The following is a 25,410-nucleotide window of genomic DNA, read 5'->3' as shown; positions in this document are numbered from 1 at the left end:
GTGATCCAGGCTTAAAAGTTAAGATTCTTGTTCAGATTTTGATGAAGACTGATGGAGACAGTATGTGTGTTTGGGCTACGAAGATGATTAGGGGCCTAGAGAGACTGAGAGAGCTGGGTCCGTTCAGCCTGGAGAAGAGAAGGCTGAGAGGGGATCTAGCAATGTTTATAAATATCTCAAGGGTGGGTGTCAAGAGGATGGGACCAGACTCCTTTCAGTGGTGCCCAATGATAGGATGAGGGGCAATGGGCACAGACTGAAGCACAGGAGGTTCCATCTAAACATGAGGAGAAACTTCTTTACTCTGAGGGTGACAGAGAACTGGAACAGGCTGCTCGGAGAGGCTGTGGAGTCTCCTTCTCTGGAGACATTCAAAACCCGCCTCGACATGTTCCTGTGCCATCTGCTCTGGGTGAACCTGCTTTAGCAGGTGGGTTGGACTAGATGATCTCCAGAGGTCCCTTCCAGCCCCAACCATTCTCTGATTCCCTGATTCTGTGCTATTATATATACACATATATATAACTTGCAACAGTGTGAGTAGACAGTATCAATCTAGTTTACTGTAGTTTCTCTGTGGGCCAGATTGAGCGTGGCCTTTCTGCAGAGGTACGATGGGTGTGTATAAAAGCTGGAATGATTGCTGTCGGTGCTCTGTAGGATACGTAGACTTCAGTGGCTTTTCTCTCCAGGGGCTGCCTACCTTTACAGACCACAGGGTGGGAATTGAGAAGACGCATTGAGGAGAGCAGGCAGTTGCTCCAAAGGGTGTTGGGCAGGAGATAACTGTGTCTTGTACACCTAACAGGCAAGGGAAACTGCAGTTTTTTTGCTTTTGCCCTTACCTTCCTTGTGTCCGAGTCCTGCTCTTGTCTTTAATATTCTTAACAATAAATATTTATTTTTTTTTTAGCATTGAGATTCAAGCTTTTCAACTCCAACACTTCCAGAAACACCTCAGAGTGACTTGGTAATCAGGAGATATTAGCAATTTTGAATCCCTTTCAGCTGCTTTGTGTATTTAGTCATACTCAGGATGTGTTTTCCAGCATTTGACACATATAAAAGGGCAAGATGATTTCTTTAATTTTTAGATAAAAGCTAAGATGCATGATTTGTTGTGGAGGAAACATAAGAAAAAGACCAAATATCACTAGATCTGGATCGGAAATATGTGAGCAGCTCTGCTGGTTCTAATAAGATTGTGGTATGGAAATAGCTTTGCCGATAGATCTACTGTTTTATACAAAATCAGTCTGGGTTTTTGGCTGGATTCACAACCAATTTTAACCATGTTAAGTGTATATATTTGATTTAGAGTATTTCCTGATTTGGGAAGCCAGGGGAGAAGAGTTTTCAAAGTAATATTATGCGTACTAAGGGCTGGGCACTCAGAGCACTTTGTTCATTCAACCACATTGTTTTGTAGTACTGCTGATGTGACAGAGAAATATGAATTGTCTTTTGTGGCCGCAGTTTCTGCACTCTGGTAGAGTCTGTCTGAGACCAGGGAATTCTTTGTGAAAGATGAAAAAGGGCAGAACAGAGCAAATTATTATTATTTTTTCCCCCCCTCTCTTGACTTCTTTCCTTCTTGTCCTGCTTTTCTTGTTGGGAAGGAGTGGATTGACAGAAACAGAGTCTAGTTGGATCAGAATGACTGGTAGAGGTTACGTTATTGAAATCACATTTACCTTTTTAAAGAAGAGGATAGAATTTTCTTATGTTGATGGTTCAGCTGCAAAGTTGTTTCAACCTTTTTTTTTTTTTTTTTTCTTTTTCAAAAGTTAAGCTGAGTAAACTGGGGGAAGTTTGTTGCTTGTCCTCAGTGTTGGTGCAAACACAGTTGACTGGCCTTGGAATTCCCTTGGGTGCTCGCAGGGAATTCTGGTGTGGACACCTACCTCTTCCTTGAGCTGGAACTGAGGAGAGGGTCAGTGTTGCAGTTGATAGTGGTGTTCAGAAAGGAAGCGTGTCACGAACCTGAGATGCCCATATTTGGAGACTTGAGTGAAGCAGTGCTCTGGTTTCAATTCCTCATTTCTGGATATTGGAGATTAAATTAAGACCTTCTCTGATTTTTGCTCTGGGTATCGTTGCTCTGATGAGTATGTTTGCGTTATTCCTTCAAAATCTCACTTCGTAACTGCTCTTTGCCCTTATTCTTCCAGGATGTCAAACTGGCTTAGGTCCATGAAGACTACCCTGGTGTCAAGCTCCTTCTGAGTCGCCTCCAGTTCTCAGGAGCAGAGGTACAGTTACGGGGGTAAGTTGAAATCCACTCACAGAATCCCCTGAAGGAAATGAAGACTTTAGTCAGTGCCCTCTCCTTTGCCTGGCAGTCTTTGCTGCATTTCTTCCTTCAGTGTTGCTTGGTCCATGACAGCAGGCTATCAGCAGTGGAGAAAGGGAAATCCAAAAGAGTGTAGTCTCTTTGAAAATGTAGTGAAAAGTTAATGAATAGAGCACTTAGAGGGAAAATACCGATGCAGGCTGTGTCAGGTAAGCACTTTAAAAGTGAAAAGTGCCCCCCTGTCGGTTTGTTCTCCTTTTAACTGATCTCTTTGAAAATCTAATTGGAATCACAGTTGAACTACCATGATAAAATATGGTTTTGGTAGATAAAGCTGAAATAATACACATTTAGCAATTGGGAGTGTTGCTGGAAATAGTAGGTGCATGTAGAAACGAACACAAATTCACATTTCTTGTTTCATCCTAAGGGCAAAGTACCCTTGGTGCAAAGCCCAAGGGACCTATATAGTCCTTAGCAGATGGAGGGGGATATTAATCTTCTACCCACAAATCTGCCTCGATGCATAAAGAAGGGAGCGTCTCTGTTGTGGGGATTGCTAGAGGTTGTATTAAACATGATAGTATAGTTTATAATCACAGTGCCAGCCACTCATGGTGTTCATTGCTGTGTTTTCTTGATACTCTGTGTTTCTGGATTTCACTTTTTTATCTCTGTATAATGGAGCAGTGACAGTGTTTCTGCTTCTTGAGATGTTGGCGGAAGCTTTTTCCAACACTCTTAAAATCTCTCTCTTGCTGTAAGCACTAGAGTATGTTAGGATATACCTAAAATACTTTTTTTTGTGTGTATAGGGAGAAATGTATTATTTTTCTGTGTCATTTAGTCTTTCTCATTTGGCAATAAACTAGGAGACAGGCATGGTTAATGAGGTATCTCAACAGCGCATTTTTATGGGAGCATAGTTTAAGGTTAGGAGTATGTCCAGTCTCCAAACTGCCTGGTGAGCATTCTGTATTTGGAAACAAATGCCAGCTGGCAGTGGTTAAGGAGTGCATGCTTATTCTGCTTGTGATAGCCAAAACATGCTCCCTGCTGTGTGCTTTTGGCAGCTTTGCACTGGCAATATGTCTCAAATGCCAGTTGCGTGTCCTCCTTTCTTCCTCATAAGTGTGTCCCAGAAGGCATGATTTAGCCTAAATAAAAATGTGCCTCTGTTAGACTTGGTAACATATGGAGAGAAAGAGACTGCTTGTTTAAAAAAAATTGAATTCTTTCTGAAACACCTGTAGTATGTTATTTCCACTGTGGAAATAAAAAGATGATTATCACATCTTCCTATACTCAGGAGCAAATTTGCCTTGAATTCCTGAAGATATTATGATTTTTGTGACACCAATTCTTAGGCATACTACACTGAAAAAAATGTGTAATTTATTCTCAGTGAGAGCTCTGTGTGGAATTTCAGTCCTAAAGTAGCAGCATATTACGTTTATTTGAAGCTCCAACTCTACTTATCTGGTCAATGTATTAATTACATTGGTGGTCAAATGAATCCCATTAATTTGCAATCTGAACATACAATCATCACCTCTTATATTTCTTCATATTTGTTGAATTGTTTTAAGTCAATAAACATCTAAAATAAGTGTCATGTTTTATTGAAAAGATACCTTATGTGTAGGCAGCCTGACTTTTACAATGAAATGTTGCAAATGTGCTTAGCTGAATTGTTTGAAGCAGTTTGTGCATTGTGGTACACTGGATACAAATTTTTAATAATCTGAAGGTAAATAAATCCAGTCTGCATTGCTTTGTCATTTTTATTTTTAGTTACAGTATAACAAGCTAAAAAAACCCACAGTTGTGTTGTATTTTTGTTTTTTAAAAAGCTACATGAAACACTGAATCTTTTCAGTTCAGTACTCAAACCACTGCATTTAAGGTCAAGTCAACCACAGGGTAAGTAATCTGTGCTTAGAACTTGGCTTTAGAAATATTTATGTATTTAAGCTCTGTATTGCTTTTCTTTGTGACAGTCTTACACCTCTTTTCTTTGCAACAGATATTGATATTTGGCAAGATGATAATTCTCGAACAATTTCAATGCCCTTTTTTTTTTTTTTCCTAAACCAATGAAATTCTGTTGAGGTCTGGTAAGATATGGACATTTAAAAAGCAGCTTATCTTCTCATCTGAGTTCATTGGAAAAAACTCATGACCTTGCCAAAATCATGAGTTTTCCCAAAGCTGGGATCACATAACCCCTAGAGAAGGAGAGGAGCAGTACCCATTGGAAAATGTTAGTCTTTTTTGTTACTGTGCTTCATCTTATCTATTGAAGCCTGTTTGTGGTAGCTGATATAATGCTTCTCTTGCCTACCATGCTTTTGCAGTAAATAAGAACAATTTTCATGTCCCAGGCAGAAGGTGACCTGTTCCTCAAACCCATAAGCTTACCCCAGCAGCCTGAGACCACTTTGTCTCTCTGGCAAGAAGGACTCAATTCAGTTGCTTTCAACAGCTGATCTAAAGTGGTGCAGATTTACTTCTAAGTACATTGTTGCATCCATCATCCAGCTATATATCCTGGATGTCCAAGGGCATGAGCACCTATGTTAAGGTACCTGAATACGTTTGTGGTTGTCTGTGCTACATTGAAGCTGAGAATCAAATCTTGCTGTGATCTGTGTTGCAGGAGCACTACTTGACATTGATCAGCTTATTCATGCCCTAAAAAAACCCTTAGGTATGACATGCAAAAAAAGGTGCTTTAGAAAGTAGGTTGCAAAATCAAACCCTCAGAACTTGTGAGATGTCAGATTTATGTTATTTTCTTCTGTGCCTGTAATTGATACAGAAATATAGCTCTTGCAACTGTAATTGCATCTTATCCTAACCATTGAGCACCTGAATTGGATAACTGTTACATTAAAAGACATGAGTGTGGCCTGGTCATGGTATTTAGTAAATAGCAGGGTGGCATTTGTATATGAGGAAAACCAGTGTTCACAGGAGAACGATCACAGAATTAGATACTAAGTTGTTATATACATGTAGAAGATTAAACACAATTCGTTCAATGAAATTTCAATTCCGTGTCAGCTAAATATATTTGCATTATATAAACTTAATGCGGGTTCGGAGCTGCAATAAGTAAGCACATGTAACGTGATTGATTTCAGTGAAGTGTCTCCCATTTATGCTGGTGTTCAATTCTGCCTCTAGTCAAAAAGTTTTTTCTAAAAATTCTGCCGACAGAGTTTTGTCTCGGAACAGCTTTGAGGCTTGCCAGCAGTGTTATTTCTTTTGCCTTGTAGGAGCAGCTCTAATTACATGCCAAAATATGGTCTTATTTTTAAAGTGAAAAATAAATGAAACCTATGTAGAAATGGAAACTTTGAATGCCAGATTCTGACCACGTTACTCCCATTGGAACTGCTAGGACCACTTTTGCAACTGCTCTGTCTTTATAGCATGAAGAGGTATTTCGCAATGTGGGAAATACCGGAAAAAATGAGTGCAAGGAAGGCAGGAAATCTGCCAATGTTCATGTCTTTTTAAAAAAGTTATTATAACCTACTCACTGAGATGTGTTTTATGCAGATACCAAATTTAACCAGACTTCAGTTATGGCCAGCCAGCCCCCATTTCAAAAGTAGTGCTCTACAGAGAAGAGGCAGATTGAAAAATTTGGGTACCTAAATCTTTTTGCCATAGTAATAATTTCATGATTTTGACCTGTTTTCCTAAGATAGTAAGAATTATGAGCTTGGAGGCTCTGCATGTCAGGGTTCTTTCCTTCTCTCTTTTCCTTTTTAAACTTTTTGTCCAATGTAAGCAGAATTTTAAAAAGTTAATTCCAGTAAGACAGGAGTTAAAACAGATGGAGAGATTTGAGAAGGAGAAATACAGTACTCCAGAAGAGATTGGTTTGCTTGAAAGAGTATCTTCCTCAGACACTAATCCTAGTAAAAAAGGCCCAGATGTTTTGCCTCCAGCAGTGTGGAAGCAGTCAGGTCCACTGAGGGCTTTAAGAAGCTTCTAGTGATTTGGGGCAGTCGTTCACTTTTCAACTTCTGTGAAAAGGATAGACCAGGTATGTCATCTCATCATTCCACCATAAAAAGGAAGGCAGAAATTTGTGTTATTAATCCAGAAGACTTTCTGAGCGGGGTGCACCTAAAGTCTAAACTTGGTCTTGAGCTGAAGTCTTTGGAGCAGTTGCCGAGGTCAGTACAACCCAGGTGGGCTCTGCCGGTGTGATGGATGCTAAAGGAGGCAGCTGCTGCCATTATAACCTTTTGAAAGCATATTCAGCCAGGTAGTACAGATTAGCAAGAAGTCTGGTAAGACCTGAAATGTTCAGTAGTTTCAATAGCTGAACAGTTGTTCTTGATATGCCACTAGACAGCTGTGGTCCTGCTAACCTGTGGCTTATGGATACCATATTGCCTAGCACAGCTTCTCATGTGTTTGACGGTAAGTTGTTTGTAGACCAGTGCAGCTGGGTGGTGTTACACTGTTAACACTCAAGATTTTTTTCACCACTTCTCAAAGATGGTTCATGAATAGCACTATTAGCCACGTACCTACAAGGGAATGCGGAGTATTTGAGGCTGAAGTTGTTAGTTCATAGGATTACAATGAACTGCCCTCCCAACCCTGTCCTGTCTTGGTACTGGACTTTTGATCAGGTTGTCATATGCAGAACAAAAACTCTCATAAGAGGAACTGAACTCACCTTGGACGATACATAGTCCTTTTCAGGCTGCAAAAATGGGCCTGATGGATTTATGTTCTGAGAGGATAGCCCCTTAGCTCAGATGGCAGATTTTATGCATAGGCTTCCTACTTTGTACGTTTACTCTGCTTTTGGGGATGGAGTTGTGGTACTATTTCTACTTGCAGTTGTCTAATATTTACTACTTTTAACTCAATTCATAAGACGGATCTTCACTTTATACCTAAAAGGAATTAATAATCGTCTTCTGTAGGCTTTTTGGCAGGGCATGGTCAGCTCTAGGGATCTTTGATTGTTGTAATATCATTGACAGGAGACGTAACTTGCCATAAATTGGATTTCCTTTTTCTGAAGCCTGAAATGAGCTGTGTCTTTGTATTTTAGAAAGAAGATCAAGATTAAGGGCATAAAAAGGCAGTTAGACACTAAGCTCCCATTGACTGTATTTGGTGCATGACTCCTATTTATATCTTTGCAAATCTTAATTTTTTCCTGGTGTTTATCGTGGGTGTTTAAGGAGGCGTCAAAGAAGCTACTTTCTGATACTTGTTTCTGTAATTATAAATACACTGACTTTGGTATGAGAAACATCAGACAATAAGTCTTGGTGATGGTTAAGTTAATTCACTTTTAGAAGTTCAATAATTCATCTAAGAAGTGTCAGCAGCTGGGTCTTGTTAATGGTAAGCCTTTCATTTCTGTTAAATCAATTGTGAATAATAGAATCCTTCAGAGAAAAATGATGAAGTAAGCATTGATTTCCAAATTGGGTGTCTGATATTGGAGCATTAATAAAATCTAGAGCAAGCAGGCAACTAGGACCTCAAGCAGTCTGATCACCTAAGTAGTAATCAGAGAAAATCAATGGGTTTTGTGTATGATGCTAGATCTGTTAACATTTCATCTGTTGCCATTCATCATTGTGTCTATAATTTCATTTTTATAATTGTTTTGATTTTGGGGGGGGCTTAATAGTATACATTGAATCAAGCATTTACTGTCAAGCTTTTGCCAAATGAGTGGCTTTGCCATTTTGTCTACTGGTTACTAGCTGTCTGCCTTACTATTTTAGGGCTTTCTATAGTGACGGTCAAAGTAATGCCTGTTTATTTTCAAATGAGTTTAAATCTTTGTAGAGGGCTTCCAGCAGGCTTCATGGAGTCCTCCATTATTACCCCTTTCTCAGCTGTGAGGAGCTGTGCTGCTCACTTCTAAGCAGTCGTGTTCGGTCTCACAGGGGTGTTACGAACACATCCAATAATGATGGTAAAACCCAAAGGGAAAAAGTTGTAGAGAGCATCTCCAGAATGGTTGGACTCCTTGGGCTGTTCCCCAGCTACACCTTCTGGCTCTGTGTGCCTTGGTCCAGGCTGTCTTGTAGTGTCGCAAAGGGCCACGACTGAATGTGTCAGAGGAGGAGATCAGTGCCAACCTGGCTGGATTCTGGCCATGGATGGCTTTGGTACAGAGGACAAAGGTTTTGGCAATGGGAGCATCAGCGAGTGATCTGAGAGGGAGTGGTTGATGGTAGAACATCCCACCAAAGCCTGGGAGGCCATAGGCTTTTGTGGGTGCAATACCTGTATGACTTGCACTTTTCTCCTTTTTTCTCCAGCGAATTTATGTAATACAATGTGAAGGTTACAGATTTGTGGGCATGGGGTTTCTTGTTTTTTTTTTTTTTTTTTTTTTAATTGTCCTCAAAGGCTGAGTTCACTGTTTTGTTTAGAGCAGCTAGGCACTGGCTTTTGCTGTCTTAATATTGTGCTTACCAGCAATCCCATTTTGTTTAAAGCTGTATTGAATTTGTATGGAAACCCACATACAATCAAATCTCCTTCCTGTTGAAGTCAATGGGAGTTTAGGCTAAAACTGGACCAGGATTTGGCCCATAAAGCATAGCAAGAAAATTTAGCAGTTATAATAAAACTCTTAAGGCAAATAAAATGTTCTAGCAGGTGTTCATAAATGTGCTTTATGCTCATAGACTCTGTTAAATGTTAATACTAAGGTCCTGTAGAAGCTGCACATAAGGACTGTGTGAAGGAAGCAAATGTCTGTTAAATGTGCTGTGCAATATTGTAGCAAAGGTGGGTGGCAGTGCAATGCCACGCTACCTATTAGACTGAAATATGAAAGCTATTAGAGATTCTGCTGAATTTTCATTTTGTGAGGGAGTAGTTTTCAAGAGAGAACATATCACATAAAAAAGCCATGTGTTGTGCAAAAGTAGAAGCATCTTTGTCAGTGTATGCACTTTTCTTGGATGTATGCAGAGCTTATTAGGGACAGCTACTACCATACTGTATTAACAATAAATTTAAAATAAAACAATACTTGCAAGGAAAATAATAGCTAAAAAGTGGGGGGGTGGGGGGTGTGTGTATATTTCCTTTTCCTTGAATTAAGTTTCTTCATGCCTTAGACAAACCCACAGGTAGAAGTCCTAACATGACACTAAACACATTTTGAGGATAATAGGTATTGGCAGGATTTTATATTTAGATCTCTTTCTCATGCTAGCTCTTGATATTTTTTTTAATCCATCACTTCACCATCAAAGCATTTCTTCATCAAAGCACAGTGAGGTCCATTTTAGATTTCTGGGAGCTTTCTGGTCTTCCTCTTTTCTGGTTTCCAGGGGAAGAATTTGTTGGTGTTTTCAGCAGGTTTTGCAGCATGCCCTGAAAACTGGTAGCTTGTACTGACTTGGTTTCTTATAGCAGTTTATTTCATTAGGATTCAGGTCAAACACATGGGACAAAAAAAAAAAAAATCTGTGTATACTGGAGTCAGTTCTTAATATGACACCATGAATGCAGCAGTCATTGTTAGTGTGTGTTTTGTTGGTGTTTGATTAATTGACTGAGTTATCATCTCATCAATGCTCAGTCGTTGTGTTGTGGGATAAAAGCAACCACGTATTACAAAGATACTCTCTTTCCCAGTTAACGTCTTAATTTTCTCCGCTAAAAGAGAATGCATTAGCTTGGAAAACAGTAAGATTGCTGAGCGAGGGGAGGTCTTTCACACGACATTTAGATCTATTAACTTACAAGCAGTGCAGCTGCCCTTGAATCACACGCTGCTGTCAGAACGTCCACATGATGTCAGAAAGTCTCTTCCACTGTTGCCTTGATCTTGTCCTCAAGTGTCTGTTCCCTACAGTGGCAACACTTGTGTTTTTTTGTTTTGTTTTGTTTTGTTTTTTTAGCTGATATGGGTGGGGGTGTCTCAGAAATCTTGCCTCATTCCACCTTGCTGAAAAAAAAGCATTGAAGCGTGCACTTCCACAGTGGATTCTCATCACTTGCTTCCCAAACCAAGTCACAAGAAGACCAGGGTGGTGGGACCTCTTGGCTTAGTCCTCTGTAGCTGGGTTGCACTTGTGCACTTGTGGATTTTCAAAGCAAGGCTGAGGATCACCATCACCTAGCAGATTAGGAGCTCCAACATGTTACTACTTTTCTTGTAATTGTAGGACAAAGAAGCCTAGTAGAAAAGGAAGAAAAAAAAAAAAAAAGACTAGGAACTGTTTTTAATCAAGTGGAAAAATATGTCAGTACTTCTCTTGTAAGTTGTGGCACTTCTAGAATAGCGATATTCATGCGGAACTTTTAATCCCGGCAGTACATTATAAATGCATTGTGTGAGAATTAAATGTTAATTGAGGCCATTATTTTATGAGCGGACTATTTATATAGTAAAGTTATTTGAAGTAATGGGCCATGAATGCATTTTGTTTATTAACTCAACTAGTGCTCATTCTTCTATACCTTTTTTATCACAGAGCAGTAGTTTTGAAATGGAAGGCTCTCCAATGACATTAACACATGCAACATGTAAGGCATGTTACTTATAAATAGTGTGTTTTGTTGATTTCAAGAGATGCAACAGCATACAGTCAAAGCTTTTGGAAGACTGAGCTTTCAGGTGACTTTCCATTTGAGGAGAAAATAAAAATACAGAAGAAAAGGGTATTTTTTTCCTTCGTGTAAAGCTTACTTGAGTCAGTTACTTAAATGGTCTTCTCCATTTTGAAGATGGGAAACTGTGGCAAGGAAAATGATTTACTTTGTCTGGGATTATGAAGGGAAGTCTGGCAGACAAGGAAATTAAATTGAGATCCCCTGAATGTCAGGCCAGTTCCGTAACTACAAGAATATCCTTCTTTTCTTTTCTAAAATGTCAGTCAGAAATGTAGAGTGATGTTTAGATTTTGTAGGATTTCCATAGGATGACTGATTTGTCACCATGAGGGTGTAAATGGCCACAAAGTGTATAAATTCATCACCCTTTGAAGTTGAGAGTACTTTATCTGTTATTAAATCTGGAAAAAGACAGCGTCAAGCCAACGTACTTGTAATAATACTTTGGATTTCCTTCTCTAATTGTTTAATGGAATTAATATTAACATTTTAGCTATAAATTTGGACAGCTGCAGCAGGATATGATTTAACTGGCTCTTCTTTCAACACATTCTGGCAAACTTTACAGTATTCAACGTTATAAAAGTCCCATTTATCTGTCATGTAGCTTTCTTGCACTTCCTTCTTCTCTAGTTATTTATCTTTTTTTTCTTTTTTTAAGGCCAAGTTCAAATTGCTCCTCAGTTCTTGGTTATGATAAAATGCAGTGCAAGGCAAAAACCTGGCATGCCGCCTTCCTTCCCATCAGAGATGCTGGGACTTGTACATGAGCGGTGCTTACCTGATGAACTGCCATGCTAAGTGTTGCAATGTGTGACTATACTACCTGTCCGTCACGTCTTATCGTAGTTTCCTATATGTGCTGAGAGACCGTTTTTGCAGTTCAGTGAAACTGGTTGCTAAGTATGGTGTGCTAAGGCTTAAATTCTACCTCTACAACTGGGACAGATTTCTGCACTCTAGTCAATTACAAAATTGAGTTTTGTCTGTTTTTTTAGAAGGTGCTGCTTTCTACACCTTGCTAATTGCGTGGTGTCCAGAGCTGCTCAGCTGGGAAAGCTCACAGGGCTTTTGCAGGCCACCAGATTCACAGTCTGGAAACAGATGGCTATAGCGTGCGAAGAACTGTGATAAACGATAACTTGAAAAAAAACCAACAGACGTGAGAGTCCTGAATGAAGTCAAGATTAAAATAGTTTGTTCTGGATGATTTTAACAAAAAGGCAGCTCATAAAATTTTAAAAGAATACTTTGTAAACTCGTCTTTTAAAGATAAAAGCTATCAAGCACAAAACCATGATACTACACCTGATACCAATTACTGTGGTTTCTTAATGTGCTTGTGTTTTTTGGTTTTGCAGTTATTAAATATTTAGAAGTTCAACTGCAAGTATTTTTAATCAAAATCAGAATTTTCTCACAAAATGGGTGATTACATCATTTGCACATTTATATTGCAAGACATTTTAACGATATAAGCATTTTTTCATTTAGACAGCAACCATAATAAATTGAAATAAAATTCAGCCTTGATTGATGTTCTATGTGTCATGTACAGGGCAAGTCACATCTATTAAATGTGGTTTGCCAAGGCAGCAATATTAGTAGCATTTGAATGTTTTTCTTATTAAGGAGAAAAATGGTCAGCAACATCAATGCCGTCTGCTCCAAAGACCATGGTAAATGGAAACTGCCTGCAGCATATTTGAATTCCTCACAGTATTTGGGATGAAGGTACGATGCAGGCAGTGAGAATTTTTTTTTTTTTTTTGAAAATTAGGATAGACTATTACAGTTCTTAGGATGAAAGAGAGAGGCTGATTACAACATAATGGAGTGTACCATATTCATCTCTTTGAAATATGACCTCACTCGGCCTTTTCCATTTTACAATCGATTCTCTCATTCCCTTAATGAACCTGTGCGTTCATGAGTCTTCCTTGGAAGTATGCACATGAAGTATTACAGTAGCAGAGAGTAATTGTCTGACAAGCAAGTGCAAGTAAAGTGTCTCTCTTGTAGTCTTGTTCAATAACATTATGGACCGTTAATGCATCGCATCAGGTTCCATGCTGTTTTGTAAAAATTTTTTCTTAGTTGTTCATAGTTTTTCTAAAATGGTCGCTTCAGGAATGCTCTGGCTTTATTTCTTTGTGGAACAGTACATATGTGTAAGAGATGAGTTATCAGAAAGGTATGCTTGTAAAGTCAGTGCTCTATTACCAGGTACTGAAATAGAATAAACTGTAATATTATGTTAAAGGAAGAGAGAAAGAGCTCTTTGAGAAGAAGAAAAATGCATAAAATTATATACCAAATTAATGGAGGTACCATCATTTGGAAAATGTAATTTTAAAGGATCAAATACCTAGTATGTAACTTTTGTATCTATTAGCTTATTTTGGCTATCAGTGTGATTAGATGTAATAAGAGAATACTGTTAATTATAATATTGTATGTTTTATTTGTATATATGTGTGTGTGTCTTAATGTGTATTTCTGGATGTATTTTTAATATACATATAAATAGTTTATCTACCTATAAACTAATATGTATTGTATATAACCATAACTAATATAGAAACTATTTATAGATGGTTTCAATACATATATGTGTATATACATAGCTTTATTACCAATCCATAGCTGGGAAGTGCCTGTTGACCTTTTCAACTTGCTACCGAATACAAAACCACCCATTGGGTGATACTCACAAATACAAATCAACCTGGATGGTACCTGGGATCAGACTATAAGCACAGAGCCGGCTGTGTTCATGGCTGGGAGATTGGGAGAGCAGGGAATGTGGGACACACTCCCTCCTGTCCCAGTCTTGCTCTAGTCATGGAGCTGCCAAGAAGGCTGAGCCTTACTGGGAACTGCCCGGGAGAGTTGGCAAAACCTTACAGAACGGTGTTGAGACTGAGCCACAAGCAGAATACACCAAGTTGAGAAAATCTGCAGAAGGCTGAAAACCTTTGTAATGACAATTTCATTGAAATTTTAAGCAGTTGATGTATTACCACCAGCACTGATTTGATTAAAATGACCATGAAATAAAGATTGAGCCTCGAGAGAAGCAGCAATCCTGTCTGTTGTGTCAAAAAGACAATCCATCATGTCAGAAAGCAGTGTTTCCTTTTGATTAGGCCAAAGTCAGTGAAAACGTGAAAATTGCCTTGAACAGCAAACCTGTTCTGGTCATGAACTGTTGCTCAGGACCAGAGATAAGAAATAAGTGAAAGTAAGGTTAAGTTTATAAAATGTAAGATAGAAGAAACAGTCAAGTTTTGGATCTTATTAAAAGTACTTTGGAAGAAAATCACCTTTGCAAATGTAACATACACACTTCTTGTTAAATCATCTTTCACTTTTGGTGAAACCTGTTCCTGAGCAGTATGATCCAAATTGCAGTTGTTGCAAAACGTGTTAGTGGTTGCTTTTTCACTTTTCCCCTGTCCATTAACCTGCTCTATAGGACTATGGGTCTCGTTAGTTTTTAGCAGTTCCTTTAGTCTGGATTACTGTAGCTGGCTCCTTGCAGATGGAATCAGCTTTTACCATTCTTAATGGAAAAGTTATTTGAAAGCACTGCACCTTTGTTGTTGTTGTTTATTTCGTTAAAGGAGCCTGCAGCATACTTGTGGGATGTTACATTGTGGTAGGGAGTTCTTCTCTGGTGTTGGGGTTCAGCTGAAAACTGACACTTGGCAGCATGGGAGTGCTTTGGATTTTTAAATGTGAAAAAGAAAAACCATTCTAGCAGGTTGCCACTTTTGTTATCTGGGAAACTGTGGCCAGAATGGTTGAAAATGCTATTAATTTAGTCCATGCAACTTATTGCCAGTTCTTTTTTCTGTGCTTGACGTTGCTTGCACAGGAGTGAGACTTCTGCCAAGCAAAGAGCTTGGTCGTACAGGACGTGGTTTCCTTTGGAGATGTCCTGAGAAGCCCAACTCACTGACCACGTGTAGGAGAACCTGTACTCATACGTTGACCATTGCCTGCCTCACTGCTTGCAGTGTTTCTGTAATGTTTCAGCATCTTCATTATGTCCTCGTTCATGTAGCATATGTACTATTCTGTTTTAAGCAAGGGCTCTGCATCTCCCATGTGCAAAGGGACTGAAGCCCCATTCAGAAAACTTATATTTAGTGAGGGTGCTTCTGTGCGTCCTTGATGATTAGACCAAAGCCTCAGCTGATGTCGGTGAGATTGAATGCACATTTATTTGAGGCTTTCCATGAATAGGAATGGGTTCATGCTGAAGTGCCTTTGAGTAATTGAGAATGAAACTGTTCAATACAACATTGTACACTCTTCAGAGGACTTGAGGATAATTTTTTTTAACCTGCGTTAGTGATGAAGAAAAGTGAACTGTTTGCTTGTCTCTGTGTGATCAGAACCATATTACAGTAGGTCCTCACAAAACAGGCTGTAAAGGATCAATATCTCTGACATGAACAATTCCAGCGCTGTGAGACAACAACTTGCTGGGAGGGCAGCAGGAAAGCCTGAGTCTTGTCCTGGTGAGCGATTTGCTGGTGTTACTAACCAGACTTGCGGAGGCTTTTGGTTAAGGTCCATCTTTCAGAAGATTCATATGTGCTTAGATAATTTGCATTTTGTGTTTAGTAGATAGCAGGAGAAAGGAACCATTATTTTTCTGCAGATATATAAACGACCATGTGCAAGAGTCAAATGCACAAAGACTTCCTTATTCTCAATCATCTATTGATCATCTTTTCACTCTCCAGCCAATTAAAAAAACGGTTGTTTTTGTCTAAAAAAAAAATTAAGTTGAGGTTAAATTAAATGCCTGTATGTGTTAGGTTTTTGGTGGTTTTGGTTTAGTTCATAAGGTTCATGCTTTTTCATTTTTTTTACTTAATTCATTTATTTAATTTGTAAGTGAAAGATGCGATGGTTAAGTTGTAGCAGTGCGACAAATACTGGAGCCCATGTATTAGCAGAGAGTTGGCAATTCAATGAATGAAGTCTGAAGGAAGAATCTATGGTGATAGTCCAATGAAGAAGGGAAGCTATATGCCTGCAGTCCATCTCGCTTTTACATCCAGTGTTTACGATAGTGATGCATTCTAGCAAACAAATAACTTACTAAATAACTTTTTCTAAAATATTCAATTCACAATTGCTTCTCTTAAGAATTTTATGATGGCATGGTCTACATCTTAAGTTACTGGACTGCTTGCTTCCCAGTTTCAGTAACGTTTGTGGTTTATTACCTGCTCTTGTTCTGATACTTTAAAGTTTTTGCTGATAAGAAGTTTTGGGAAGGTGAAATGCATTGCCTCATTGCCTATATTCACATGCTTTGTTTATAGCTATAGAGATCGATGCTGGTTTTACATTAGAAAGCTGTTTCTTAAGATAGAAATAACTATCAGATATTGTGCTTTTAGAAAAAAAGATTCCTATAGGAGTATTTCTGAATCTTTGAGTCTGATGATTTTAGATGGAGACACAACAGCTGAAACAAACAAGGGCAAACTGTTTTTAAAATTACCCTCAAAGAAAAAAAGCATTGAGAATGGAGCCACTTGCTGCTATAAAATCAAATCGGGTCTGGCCCATCGGAACAATTTCTTACTGAAGGCTGATTGCAACCTGGTGCACCAGAGAACTTTCTAAAATCCCAGAAATGGAAGTGCTTTCTTTATGCATCTTAGGTACATTGCTGAGCTGACATTTAAATGGATACAGGTTTTGTGCAGGATGCATGTGAGCTCTTAGAAGCATTGCTGCTTGCAGGCATTTGAGGTTAGAAGAGAGCCTTTTGGGACAAATGCTTATTCAACAATAAGAGTGAATTTCACTAGTATGAAGTACTTCAGGCTGGATTGTTGCCCCACGTTTGGATTGCCTAACTAAGGACTGAGAAGAAAGAAAATACATCCGTTGGTGGTTGTAGCAGCAGCCAGACAGGCTCGATGAAATATTGTGGGAATTTGGCTATTCACATCAAAGCACAACCTCTCCTTTTCTTGGTTATATTGCTGCCTGTTGTAATATTCCACTGTCTTTTGTATGAAATCTCTTGAAATTGAAAGGGTTTGCTGGACTGCAAGGTTTCTTTGGCCATTTTCTCTGTTCCGAGTAGAATCTCTCTAGGAAGAAGAGGCAAAGCAAGGTACACAAGATGACAGACTGTAATAGTCTTGTTATGAGTGTTTCTACAACTAGGTCCAATGAAGGTACAGGTACAACTAAACAAGATGAACAAGTACATCTAAAACTGAGACAGGCTATTATATTCTGCCAGAAGACCTTAATGGGTGTAATTTTTTTCTAGACTTTCTAAAAGTTCTCGTTCCAAAGTGCTATCCTATAAGAAATGTTTAAGAATATCAAATGGATATTACGTAGGAGTTGCAGTGTAGTGTAACTGGGGATTATATATGGTCTCCAGGGTCTGTGTCATGCTTGGAGCCACTTGGACACTTAGCAGCTTGGACTTCATAGAAGATTAACGGGAAGATGTAGGAATATGGTGAATGTTATTAATGTTACTGCTATGTAGTGATCTCAAAAGAGGAGTAAAAAGATGCTAGAATTTGTGAGCGATACAAAATGAGTTGGAAGAAGGCTGAGGAACTTCAGAGAGTGTCTAACAAAGCTCAGGGAATAGCCTCTGTGACAGCAGATGAAATTTGCCATCCAAGTAAAATCTTCTGAGTACATAATTTGGCCTAATTGCACGTTGCTGAATATTAAATTAACTACATGTGCTGCAGGAAAAAAGCTACCAAGTTAGGCTTATATCTGACTCAAAAAAAAAAAAAAAAAAACGAAAAAAAAACAAAACAAAAAAAACCCCAAAAAATCATTTTATGAAACAGAATGCCAGTAATCCCTGGTTGGTAGTTACCACTGGTTTACATCATGATGCTTCATAATAGGTTTTCTTCGTTTTGTTCTGCATCACTCTTAAGAAAATAAAATAAAACAGAGAAGTACTGCAGGATGGGCAGAAGTGCTTTGTGATATTGGAAGGAATTCCTTGTGACAGGGTACTGAAAAAATACAACTAGCTTATATTAGAGGATGAGCAGTCGGTGTGGGAGGGTGTGTATACATAAATAATGCACTTCAACTTGCACCAAGAACAAAGAACTACATTGAAAGGCAATAAATGGAGATAACTTACCAAAACTTTTTGTTTTATACTACACATAATGAACTTCAGGAACATGTGGTAAAATAGATATCACAGTCTAAACGCATGAATTCAAAAAGAAAAACTGACATTTACATGGATGATTAGAATTTATACATTAACAGAAGTTAGGATAAACACCCCTTTTCCACCCCAGTGTTTTAAGGCATAATTATATGAAAAAAAGCAAGTTTACTGTGGGCAGGTTATTCTGTACTTATGCATTTTACCTTTCTTCCCTGTGGTACTAGTCACAGATTGGCCAGAGGTTACATTAGACAGGATTCTTACTTTTTTATGCATCTCCAGTGCAGCAGAAAGGATGTAATTCTTCTGTGAATAGTGAAGTCTCAAGCTTCTAGTAATTCAAAAAGGAAGAAATGGCCAAAAGCAAAATATTTTTTTATTTTTGCATGCTTATTCATAGGAGAACAGAAATTTCTGAATGAAGGAAGTTTCTGATAAATATCTAGTGGTACATTATTTATATAATTGCGAGTGTATTCATGGAAACGCCATCAAGAAAAGCAGATTTTGAGTCTTACCAAATTGTATGCTCACTTTATCATTGTCAAAAGTGTATTCCAGGATGGAGCATGTACTTGAGTATATTCACATATCAGCTGATTTTTTTCCCTCCCATGAAACTGACACTGATTTTGGATGAGCCTTAAATACTGGACTGTAGTGTAGCTTTTGTATTCTTCTGAAACAAAGTAAGCATGTGGAACTTATTCAAGTCCACTAGCCGTTATGAATATATATGCTTCTCCCAGGGCAATGAGCACAAGCAGCTACTGCCCATTCATAAATGTCCTTATTCTTCCTATACGTAATGGGACTCAGCAGACATTCTTGTTCTCGTGGCTAGGGCTGCATTTGCGGTGGAGCTGCATATATTATGTAGCATATAGTTATTGTTTATGGCATTTGCTTTTGTTAGGTTTTCTTCTGGGTAATCAGCATTTCAGCCACAACTCCCTTTATTTGGAAACTGCAGTCCTTGTCCAGAAGAATGTGATTTTTTTTTCATGAGGAAAAAGGAGTGGAGTCACAAACCAATGATTGCACTAAAACAGATTTGGAAATTGCAGGATGGAAACAGACTTGTATGTCTCCCTCAGCATAATGTTCCCCAATATTCCTTCAGAGCTTTTCATCAGTGTAGCAATATCGCAGCTCTTTCTGTTTTGGAGAATCTCACATTTATACATGTCGAAGCTAACTGCTGTGCAGCCAGCCCTCCTTAAACACATCTACCACTTTCATATTGAAAATAAGTAGAAATTAACTGACACCTCATTCTTCTGCTTATTCAGTGCAAGAGCTGGGTCTTCAACTCATGTATGAAATCCAAGTCTGGCTCTGGTTGTAAACTTCTGTTTCCGATCCATGCATTCCTGAATAAATAGAAGATGTGACTTCAGAGAGGATTTGACTGGACCCAGACCCTGGGAGCAGCATGCTTTGAGAACTTCCATCCTTTAGATACACTGGCTGCCTTTAACTTTTAAACATGCTGGGTGTTTTTCCCTTCAGAATGTGACAATAGGTGGAGAACTGTGGAAAACTGAAGGATGCTACTGCAAGAGATGATGGTGAAAATTCTCCCACGTGCATGCGTTAACTTCTTTTAGCATTAAGGGTAACTATGTGCTCACCCTGAGGATAGAATAAACCCTTTTGTTAATATCAAAGAGCCAATCAAGGAAGACTTTTTTATGTAGAAAGCCTCCTGCTGCTTCCAAAGAAGTTCCCTTTGCAGAGCACAATGATAAATAATCTTACTTCTCCGCTCATTGTGTTACCAATGGATATTGTTTTGTACCGTTGCATTCAGTGAGACTCACGAAATTCAGCTCTGTTTGATTAGATGGGCCGGTAACGCTGCAGAAGGCGATGTACTGGGCTGGTTCTTCACAGGCTCGAGCCCCAGATGCTTTAGGCAAGTAGTTTTGCAGTGTGTGTCACTCTGACCTGCCCCTCCAGCTGCCAAGCAGCAGGAGTAGTGAGGGCTGGGCTTCAGGGGGAGCGTAAATAGCATCTGTGTGGAGGGGGGTGGTGTTTGAAACATCTTCCTGGTAAGTGCAATAATTCCTACCTCATCTTACAGACTGCACATAAGGATTACAATTTCTTCTGCTTACTGTGCATTTACTGAAAGCGCTGTAGCAGATCCGTGAGGTTCTGTTTTGTCTTTGAATTGTAATGAGTGTTTTTTCCCTACAACATTGTTAAAAAAAGAACTCAAGGTATTTAATGCTTTTTGAAAATATGGCTCTTTGTGAATAGGTAGAAATTAATTTTAAGCAACTGCGTTTTGTTGACGTATGATTTTATTTTAGAGAAACTCAGGCATATCATCGAGGATTTCCCCTTCAACAAAGGAAATTTTTCTTAAACATAAAGGGGGAGGAGGTAGTTTGTGAACGTGTTTTTTCCTCCTTTTTTGAGGAAATTTCAGTGAAAGACACTGTAACTACTTATGCCGTTTGGTGAGAGCATTGGGTATATTATGCCAGAAACAGGAACTGTCTGATGAACTGGAAATAAATGAAATTGTAGGGATCATGTTCCAGTAGGGTTATAGATCCTGTTCCAAAGCATTTATATATGAAATTCATTTCAAGCTCGTGCATTCCTCATTGGTTTTAACAGAACTAATGAAGGACTTGGCTAAGCTTGCATTTAAGTGCTGTACTGGTTGTGGCCATAGTAAAGTGATTTTTCATTATAGAGTACTACAAACGTAAAGAGTCTCCTTAATGCAACTTTGACGAGAGCACAATGGATGTGGAAAGAAGGGGAGGGAAGTACCAATCTGAACATGAAAGGCAAGTTGTGCCAGGTGAGGACTTCGGTGCTGGGTGAAGGTCACAGTTCAGCCTTGCACTGTGGCACCCTCGTGCAGTCGCAGGGTGATGCTCTTCAGCCCAAGGCTTCCAACAGAGAGAGTTAAGACAAATGGAGTGTAGTTTTTTAGCAGGCTGAGACCTTCTTAAACACCCTAGAGGTGTTTAAAAGATGTGTAGATGAGGTTCTTAGGGACATGGCTTAGTGCTAGAGTTAGGTTATGGTTGGACTCGGTGATCTTAAGGGTCTCTTCCAACCGAAATGATTCAATGATTCTAAAACATGTCCAATAAAATGAATGCCCTTTATCTTGGAAATAATGATGAATACAAGGAATTGAAAGGCTGTTAAGATTGGAAGAAGGAAGCTAATTCAACTGAACAAGGTCCTTTAGCTTTTAGTGCTACATTTGAATGCAAAAGAATTTAATTTTATGTGTTTATCTTAAATTACTTAAGGTATCAAGATCCATGGCTACTGGTAGTTCTGGTCTTCTTCAGATTTCACTCTGAAATCTGAAAAAATTATGTCCTCTTCATGTTTTAAGAGAGGAACCAAGAGAGTCATTGCCTATACATACCCTGAATGCCCTGCTCCTAAGTATCTATAACATATTGTATGATGATAGATAATATAATATTATATAAATAATTCAAATATATATAATAAGTATAAATATATATAATTAGTATAAATATATATAATTAGTATAAATATATATAATAAATATAAATATATAAAATAAATATGATAAGCATTTTCCATAGATTCGAATCTTGCTAGGTCTGATTATCTCATTTTTATTAGAGGTGTTTTGTTCTACTCTTGGTGTCTTGATTGTGTAAAGTTCTTAAGGATCCCTTTCTTTTAGTACAGGAATGTAAAGTAACCTTCTTAATACAAGTACAAATTTGGCTTAATGTTTTAGGTTGTAATCTCCTTTGTGTTTAAAAGTCTTTGCATCCTTTTTCATGCTTTGTCTCTATTAAAGAACAGTTTAACTGTGGGGAGGATGCATATAAGTCATTTGCTCTGAGGCTAATATTGCTGTTTCCCTGCAAAAATGTAATTTGTGTCACTGCATATTGTGCTCCTAAATAATATTTAATTCTATGACCTCAGTTCACTGTAGCCTCCCAATTGTCCATTAACTCTCATCTTCAAGCAGAGGCAATCTTTGCTGCATGGATATTAGGAAGAATGCCTGATAGAATTGAAATAGGTTTCAAAAATATGATGCCTTGCATGTTTGGCTCCTCCTGTACCATTCCTTTTATTAATGCTAATTAATGCCGTGCAAGCTAAGAAAAGAAAGTTAAGAATTGAAACTGGGGGAGGGAAGGGGCTGAGGAGGAAGGAAGAGCAAACCTTTCTGACAAACACACACCAGGGAGGTTAAAAATATTGGGTCAGATTGTAGAACCTTACTACACAATTGCTCTCATTTATTCAGTAATTAGGTGCAAATATGAACACCTTGAGTCTGTTTCAGTTCTTGTCACAACAAACTAACTTTCATCGCTGGTTGTTGTACAGCACTTAGATAAAACAGTGGTAGTCATTTTAGAAAAATGTGAGTTATCTGGACAAGTTAAGACATCATCTTAACATGTTTCTCGTTCCACCTTTGCAACTTGTGAGAGATGGAACAGACCTTTCAGCAGCTGGCAAGCTGCAAGGTGGATTTGAATAAAATTAGTAACTCAAATATACAACATGTTTCAAAAAGATGGACCCAACTTCAGGTCATAGTGATTTCACGTTGGGTCCATCTTCTTGAAACACCCTGCAGTTAAAAGAATTAGAAAGGCCTCATGTACTTGGTTGCTGCAAGGAAGAAAACTCTTTGCATTGCATGGATTTATTCATTCTCTTGTTTCTCTGCAGTGACCAGCTCAGTCCAAGTGGTTCCTCCCTCTCTAATCTCCCTTCCCACATGCTTTTTTTGACATACATGGAGTTCAATGGTTAAGTTTTCCTTCCATGCCTGTTAACACTTCTAATTCCTTTTCACAGCTGCCATTTTCCAGCTTTGTGAAGCTCTTACTGTAGGCAAATGTTGCACGTTTGGCGCTCAGTCTAAGATTCAAAATAAATTTTATGTCAACATGTTGCTGTTCACACATTTAGAACACATTTTAGGGTACACTGTAGTTAGGGATGAATCCACCTAACAAAAAGAAGGTGCAGAACATTTGAAGGATTAGGTTTAGAGCTGATCTGACCCACGCCATTCACTGAAAATGGTTTTACCTGTTTATCCCAACTCAGCATTTGGTCCTTATCTCTAGTTTTCTTCATGTCTTTATGCCTTTTACAGCACACTATTAGTTGCTTTGTGACTGAGATCATTATTAACTTGTTACAGCTCACTTTTAAGAGACATGTCAAACGCCAGCTCTGCTTGTTTCATTTATTTGGCTTGCTTGGCAGATTCTTAACCACAGGGTGTGGGATTTTATTCAGACAAATTAGCAAGCCTTTATACTGCTGAAGTTGCCTTTAAGAAAGGGTTTTACTGAACAGATTTGACTTCACTGACAACTGTTTTGAGATATGTGTAGCTGGTTCCGTATTTCAGTGGTTATTCTGAAACCTAATCATGATCAAATAATTTTGGAGCATATTATCTCCGTAATTGTGGGATCACCAATGACTTCAAATTTTTCTTTTTCCTCACTAAATAATCAGAGTCATAGAATCACAGAATCATATTGGTTGGAAGAGATCCTCAGGATCATTGAGTCCAACCAGAACCTAACTCTAGCACTAAACCATGTCCCTAAGAACCTTGTCTAAACGCCTTTTAATCACCTCCAGGGATGATGACTCCACCACTTCCCTGGGCAGCCTGTTCCAATGCCTGACAACCCTTTCCATTAAGAATTTTTTCCTAATATCCAATCTAAACCTACTCTGGTGCAACTTGAGGCCATTTCCTCTTATCCTATCACTTACTCCTGGGGAGAAGAGACCAACACCCTCCATACTACAACCTCCTTTCAGGTAGTTGCAGACAGCGATAAGGTCTCCCCTCAGCCTCCTTTCTCCAGGCTGAACAGCCCCAGTTCCCTCAGCCACTCCTCATCAGACTTGTGCTCCAGGCTCCTCACCAGCTTTGTCACCCTTCTCTGAACTCTCTCCAGTACCTCAATGTCCTTCTTATGATGAGGGGCCCAAAACTGAAAGTTATTAGCTGTACATGTACACTCTCTATTTTACAGAGAATTTTTGCTGCTACACATATACCAGTCTACTCTGGTTCCCTTGGTCTGTAGGAAAGCCAGTCAGACTTCCCAGGGAAACTGTAGACACTTGGATGCTGTGGAAACTCTCCTGGTGATCAGTTCAGTGATGTCACTGGGAGATCTCTGCATTTCCCATAATGTTTCATCTAGAACTACCACAACAGATTAATTAACAACTCATTAATAAGTAACAGGCACAACTGTTGATCCTGAAGCCTCATCTCAGGGGAGTGAGATAACCTATTGCTAATACATAGCAGCTCTGATTCACTCCTTGTTTGCTTCTGATGTCTTCTGGAGTTGGTCATTCCCCATGGCAGGGCCACCTATGGTGGTGCCACACTTGAATCAGATGCAACTCTCCTAGTCAGAAACCAATGAAGAAGAATGAAAACTTAGCCCAGAGATTTTTAGGGATGTTGGGCTTTTACTTCTGAAAAAAAGAAGTGTCCAGGGGACAGCTCGAGTTTTGAAAAGAATATGGATTAATACAATGTACTGTGGAGCCATATTCAGACCAGTGTGTTAATTATAGCTGACATTTTTGTAGTGGGTTTTGGTTTTATCTACGGTATGGTTTTCCACAGAAGTGCTAAAATCCAGCCAAAGTGGTAACTGCAGAACTTCTCTGCCTGTCATTGTACATTCTGATTTTTACTGGTACTGACAGATACATAGCAGAATAACCCTGTGTTTAATACAATAACCAAGCACATATTTTGGGCTAAATTTCCATTCCCTTGCTATCTTTATTGTAAGCAGGATTTGCATATTTAGTTCTTTTAAGTTACTGAAAAATATATCCCTTTAGGTTTGACAGCTTCCTAAAGAATATTTTAGATTTCCCACACTGGTTGTGGGCCATATGTTTGTACTAATTATATAAGTGAGACATCACAGAACTATGACATGCTTAGATGTTCAGGGCTTTAAAGACTTACACAAGTGCAGGCTGGCTTGGGTAAGTGCTGGAAGAAGAAAAGAGGAACTGCAGGTTTTGAGCAGATGTTTGTGGCTTGGTAGGGTTATCCATTGTCTTTATCTCCCTCTAAGAAGTTGCTGACACTTTGAAGCATTTGTCAGACTGTTTTATGCCACTATAGTGCAGGGAAAAAAAAAAAAATTCCTTTTTGCACCTATGGATATCCCTGAGATTCATTACATGTTAGATCATATGAAATGTTGAATGCTGATGGCATCATTTT

At 38.7% G+C, this 25,410-nt stretch overlaps 1 protein-coding gene across 2 annotated transcripts in view; it reads left to right on the top strand.

Moving 5' to 3' along the window:
• The first annotated feature begins 2,169 nt into the window (after nt 1-2,169).
• RARB (retinoic acid receptor beta) overlaps nt 2,170-25,410 on the top strand; it is a 318,254-nt gene continuing 295,013 nt past the window's right edge. For both annotated transcript variants that reach the window (XM_082046113.1, XM_082046112.1), the window contains exon 1: nt 2,170-2,266. The gene's annotated coding sequence lies outside the window, so the exon portion shown is untranslated. The remainder of the gene's footprint in view (nt 2,267-25,410) is intronic.

Source organism: Streptopelia decaocto (genome assembly GCF_964273445.1).
Source record: "Streptopelia decaocto genome assembly, chromosome: 2".
Taxonomy (NCBI): Eukaryota; Metazoa; Chordata; class Aves; order Columbiformes; family Columbidae; genus Streptopelia; species Streptopelia decaocto.
Note: the sequence above shows the minus strand (reverse complement) of the source record. Positions and strands in the feature narration are given on the sequence as shown.